This window comes from Lycium ferocissimum, chromosome 5 (assembly GCF_029784015.1).
Source record: "Lycium ferocissimum isolate CSIRO_LF1 chromosome 5, AGI_CSIRO_Lferr_CH_V1, whole genome shotgun sequence".
NCBI classification, from domain to species: Eukaryota; Viridiplantae; Streptophyta; class Magnoliopsida; order Solanales; family Solanaceae; genus Lycium; species Lycium ferocissimum.
The window spans coordinates 36,578,468-36,584,414 of NC_081346.1; the positions used below are offsets into that span (position 1 = coordinate 36,578,468).

The window sequence follows — 5,947 nt, forward strand, 5'->3', positions numbered from 1 at the left end:
CAGCCAAACAGGAAACTTCAACATCTAATAAAGCACACAACAATCTGTTCATCCCTATCTATAAAACAACATCAGTACATTATCTAATCTCATACAATCAGTCCATATTAACAACCAATATTAAGGTTTAAGCAGGTATCTTTTGAAAATAAGGAAGTAATCTCTATTTCCAAACATCTAATGAACATTACGCATTACTTGGAACAGCACATTACCACTTAATTGAACCAAAATAATCTGACAACACACTAACGTCAAACAGACCATTATCACATAACAAACTACTGAAAAATAACAAAAATAAGCAAAAAGGATAAAATGTTACCTTTTTAAAGTGTAGCCGTGGTCAAGATTGAACTTGAAAGCCTTTTGTGCTTCCAAAACCACACTCAGCCACACCAGACTCAAAAAACAAGAAAGAAATGAATTTTTAGAACTAAGAAAAAACTCAACTTAAGTCAAAGTTTTAAAAAATTTATACTAAGAGGCTTGAATTCAAAGTTTCTAGCCTCTTTTAGTTTTTTCCTAATTTTTTCCTACCTCTTTTCATGGTGAGGGTGAAGTTCTATTTATAGAACCCCAAAAATTGTTCAAACCCTCGAAGCATCGATGTGGGACAACTGATCTTTCCCAGAAAATGAACTTGTAAAGCAAATCTACGGCTCAAAATGACTTAACAACAGATGAATGGCCAGATCTGAGCCTTATTCGACTCGATCCAAACCCTTCACCCCCAACCAATGGAAATCAAGCAAAATGAACACAATACAACAAAAATTAGATAGGAATAATCGACTTTGACTAAATAATTTCAAAGAAAAGCAAAAGGAAAAGGGTCCATTACCGATTTTGGAAAGATTTGGGTAAAAACAACCTTAACATTAATTCATTGCACCTAAATAATGTTGTAAAGCTGTGCATCTTACACTTGTTCGGTGATATTTCCATTTTTGGGACGAGAGAGAGGGGGAAGGCAGGAGGCGGCCTTAGGGTTTGCGAGAAAGAGGAAGAGAGAGAAGGGGAAAGGGTAAGGGGTCATTTGGAATGAAAAGAAAAGGGGGATATACCCCTTTATCTGTCTTGAGGGGGTTGGGCAGGGTCTTGGCCTATTTTGGGCTGGACTCGATCCAATTCTTTTTTTTTTTTTTATAAGGCTGGCCCCTTTGTTTGTAGTGTATACACATATATGTATATCTAGTGTATACATGTGTATATATAGAGTAAAAATAGGTAATTTAATAATTAGATTTAAAAAAATTGAATTTGATTATTGGTAATAATATTTTAATTATAGACAAATTAGGACATAATTAACCTATTAAAATAATTTTAAAACGGCCAATCGTGTTAATGGGCTTAATTACTAATATGGCCTTAAAGCAGACTTTAAAATGAAATTACATTAATGACCTTAATTAATTTGAGCCAATGAATTTGGTCATTTCAATTAAGGCCATTAAGAGGCTAATTTTACAAAAAAGGCCCCAATTTCCTTAAAGCATGAATTGGTTAAATCAATTGTGGCCATAACAAAATAATTAAATAATTTAAAAATCAATTTGCAATAATGACCACCTAATTGATTAATTAAAACATTTATAGATAATTAAAAATAATTTTGACAAATTACACAATTATACAAACTAAAGATTGAGGGTGAAATGGTTAATTATTTAAATTACTCAAACCCCTTGGATTGAAGGGAATAAAGTATTTGCTAATTTTGATTTTTGACAATTTAAACAATCAAATAAATGATTATTGTTTTTTCAACAAAAATGCCATTTTTCCTTTGATTTAATCTAACAAATACCTCATAAATGTCATAAAAAGTACCAATTAATTTCTAAATAATTTGTGATGTCATAAAATCCTTTCATTAATTTAAAGGAGCAAAATATTGATCTGAACAATTTATAAAACTTATTTAAACCCTTCAAGGTGCATAGCTCATTTTATTTATTTTTCAAGGACTCTGAGTGATTAAAATAAATTACGGGAGGTCAAAAATTAGGTGTCAACAATGTTTTCATGTTGTCAGGTTCACTACCTCCTAATACAATTATGCTTTTAGCTTTAATTGACTACCTCCAAATAGTATATGATTTTTCTAACACTCAAAAAATTTCCTTGTGCAAACTGGGGCAAAAAATTTTGTTCGTGTTATTTGTCTTTAAGAGTTTGTCAGGACCCTTCTGGAAAATGAGAATAGTTCATTAGGACCGTCCTAGATAATGGGATCTACCTTTACTCCTAGGAGACGCACTTCCTAGTTAGAGTTTTGTTAGTTTCAACCATAGGAGACGCACTTCCTAGTTTGGGTTTCAGGTTTCGCTTTTAGGAGAGGCACTTCCTCATGCAAACATCTACTTCTAGGAGACGCACTTCCTAGTCAGAATTTTTTCAGCTTCACCCCTAGGAGATGCACTTCCTAGTTTGACTCCTTAAATTTTTCTCCTAGGAGACGCACTTCCTAGTTAGAGCATTTGGTTTTACTTTCATCATTGAATTATTTTACATATAGTTTATGATTTTGCTAACACTCACAAAAATTTTCATGGTGAAAACTAGGGGTGTCAATGGTACGGTTCGGACGGTTATTTTATAAAATATATACCATACTAATTTTTCGGTTATTTCATTTTGTAGAACCAAAATTAGACTTTTTGAAACCGTCCCATCATCTCGGTTTCTCTTCGGTATCGGTACGGTTCCGGTAATTTTCGGGTTTTTTTATTTAAAAAAGAACATTATGTTATATTCACTAATGAAAGTTTAGATACGATAAGAAAACATGAAAGACGACAAGAATAAAAATTGATTCCACTATTTTACGGTAGTGCAAAACAATGTTGAACAAAGACCAGAAGTATAGATTAGATCACACGAGGGGGAAAATCAATCAAGATGAGACTCAAGAGCTATATCTACTAAGATTAACTATCCACTAAGAGATATTTAAAATTATACGATAGGAAAGATATCTAATATTTTGTAAGTTTCTATCCAAGATCATCGGAATACCTTGTATCTTACAAGCTAGTTACTACTCGAGATGCTAGAACTACTTTAATTTCGAAAGAAGTAGTAAAAAAAGGTTAAGTGTTGGAACTTTAGGTGTTAATTATGTTGCCGGCTTATAGTCTTTTTCATCATCCCCAACCCAAGGCCAAAATTTTGATATTTTATTATATATAAAATATATTTTACACATATAAACTTATTCAGTGCGGTGCGGGTTTTTTCCGGTTTATTTTTATAAAATTAAAAACCAACCTAATTATTCGGTACGGTTCTAAATTTATATAAAAACCGTCGGTTTTATTAAAAGAAACCTAAAAATTGGTTCGGTATGATACGGTTCGGTCGGTTAAGTCGGTTTTTAGAAAACCATTGACACCGCTAGTGAAAACTGGGGCAGAAAAATTTTATTAGTGTTGTTTGTCTTTGATGATTTGCAGGACCCGCCTGAAGAATGGGAAGAAAGTCAGGACCCGCCTGAAGAATGGGAAGCAAGTCAGGACCCGCCTGAAGAATGGGAAGCAAGTCAGGACCAGCCTGAAGAATGGGAAGTAAGTCAGGACCCGCCTAAAGAATGGAAGAAAGTCAGGACCCACCTAAAAAATAGGAAAGAGGAAGAAAGTCAGGACCCGCCTAAAGAACGGGAAAGCAAGTGAGGACGCACCTGAAAAATGGGAAAGAGGAGGAAGGTCAAATTCCACCTGAAGAATGGGAAAGCAAGCCAGGACCCGCCTGAAAAATAGGAGCAAGCCAGGACCTGCCTGAAGAATGGGAAGCAATTCAGGACCCGCCTGAAGAATGGGAAGCAAGTCAGGACCCGCCTGAAGAATAGGAGCAATCCAGGACCCACCTGAAGAATGAGAAGCAAGTCAGGAGCCCCCGGAGAATAGGGACACCTTCCAATTTCAAGTTCAGGAACCCTCCTAGAGAATAGGGACATCTTTCAATTTCAAGTTCCGGAGTCCGCCTCGAGAATAAGGATAATTTTTAATTTCAAGCTCAGGAGCCCGCTGTCACGACCCGACTAAGGCCATGACGGGTACCCGGGGCTGACCACTGAGCACCACTCATTCTATTACTCATCCTACGTTCATTCATATTTCTTATGCTCATGATCATAGAAAAACTATTTTCATTTGAAACATATTCACTTTATAAACATAAGCCCTTCGGGTATCAAAATAATATATATACATACGATGAGAAACTGTGAGACCATACTACCCACACATATGTATCTACGAGCCTCTACTAGAGTACTAGACATATAGACGGGACAGGACCCCGTCGTACCCATAATACATGTATATACACAAAAGAATAAAGCAATGGCACCTCCGGAATAATGGAGTGCCCTCAAGTCAGCTGATAGCTCCTACGAGTCTGGATCACCTCCCTGTCCACCTGTGGGCATGAACACAGCGTCCAAAGAAAATGGACGTCAGTACAAGCATTGTACTGAGTATGTAAGGCATAAATGAAATGAACATATTAGGGAAATCATAAGACATAGGATGAAGATATAACCTGCGTACTTCTAAGTGCGGATACATTTCATACATATATCATACATAAGCATATCGTATGTATTACCATAGCGTATACATCATCATATTATATATACATCATCATCGTTAACCCGCGTCCAGGTAACCATCATATGCCGCCCACTAGTGGTGATCATGCCCGACCTTCTAGGCGCGGTGGAATCATAAGCAGCCCGCCTTAGCGCTGACATGTCCGGCCATTTGGGCACGGTGGAATCACAAGCAGCCCGCCTTCGCGGTGACATGTCCGGCCATTTAGGCGCGGTGGAATTACATCATCGTACATATCATAGACTTATCATTATTATTCATCTCATAGGCATATCATAACTTAGCATCTTTATACATTCATCATCAAAACATACATTAGAACTTGAAGGAAACTATAGCTATGTCGGGGTGACATAAGGTCGTAAACCCCCGATTACGTTATGGAGTGATCATAATCGTTATATCTCACCTTGGAGGGACTAACGTTTTAAGGTGAGTGCACATAAAGGAAACCATCAATGGATCATAGTTAACATCATTAGCTTTGTAGGAACATCATATCATGAACTCTAGAATCTTTAGACTTAAGCTCATCATCATCATTATCGTATTCGTAATGTATCTCTTATCTCATATGGCTATTCATGAACATAGACTCTTAGTCTTTTCGGAATGTAGGAAATTCTTGAAGAAGGAGGAAAATCATGCCATAGGATTCATGCCTTAGAAAGAAAGGACTAGCCTTACATACCTTTTTCGTTTAACTATTCTATCGCTTGCTCGTTCTCCTTCAAGGCCCACGTTTCTACCTTCAAGAGAATTCGCATTAACATTAGCTAAATGACTATAAGAACGTGCTTACTAAAGCTAGGGAAAATTGGGCAGCATTTCCTTTGTTTATACAACTTTCCTCATATCACATATCAACTTCCAATCATCCATAACAACATTCACAATACTATAGGCAACAATCACCATTTATCTACATTATCCACATTTCTCAATTTCACTTCAATTTCTCCATAATCATGGTCATAGTTCACTATTGCGTTTTCTCACATATAATACTTATCCCATGTTCTAAATGTCATTCATAATCTACTTACAATCATAGCATATCAATATTCATGATTCACTTCAAACTACTACTCAAAATGACACTATTCCCATATTCATGACCCATTTTCTATATCCTTTTACAATCCAAGTGTTTCAACTTCTCAATACCTTAAACAACATGAAAATATCATAAAACTTACCTTAGATAGTGTAGGAACAAGCCTTGAGTGGAAATACTCTTCTTGCACCAAAGCCCTAGTTCACTTCCAATGGGATTTCTTGACTTGGATGAACTTTAATGTGTTTCATACACTTGGTTTTGTTGGTTT

At 36.0% G+C, this 5,947-nt stretch overlaps 1 long non-coding RNA gene across 1 annotated transcript; it reads left to right on the forward strand.

The window, feature by feature from the left end:
* The first annotated feature begins 2,404 nt into the window (after positions 1 to 2,404).
* Positions 2,405 to 3,569, forward strand: LOC132058383 (uncharacterized). The gene is made up of 2 exons (XR_009415280.1): positions 2,405 to 2,575; positions 3,422 to 3,569. It is a non-coding gene; the product is annotated as an uncharacterized LOC132058383 (long non-coding RNA).
* The last annotated feature ends 2,378 nt before the right edge of the window (positions 3,570 to 5,947 follow it).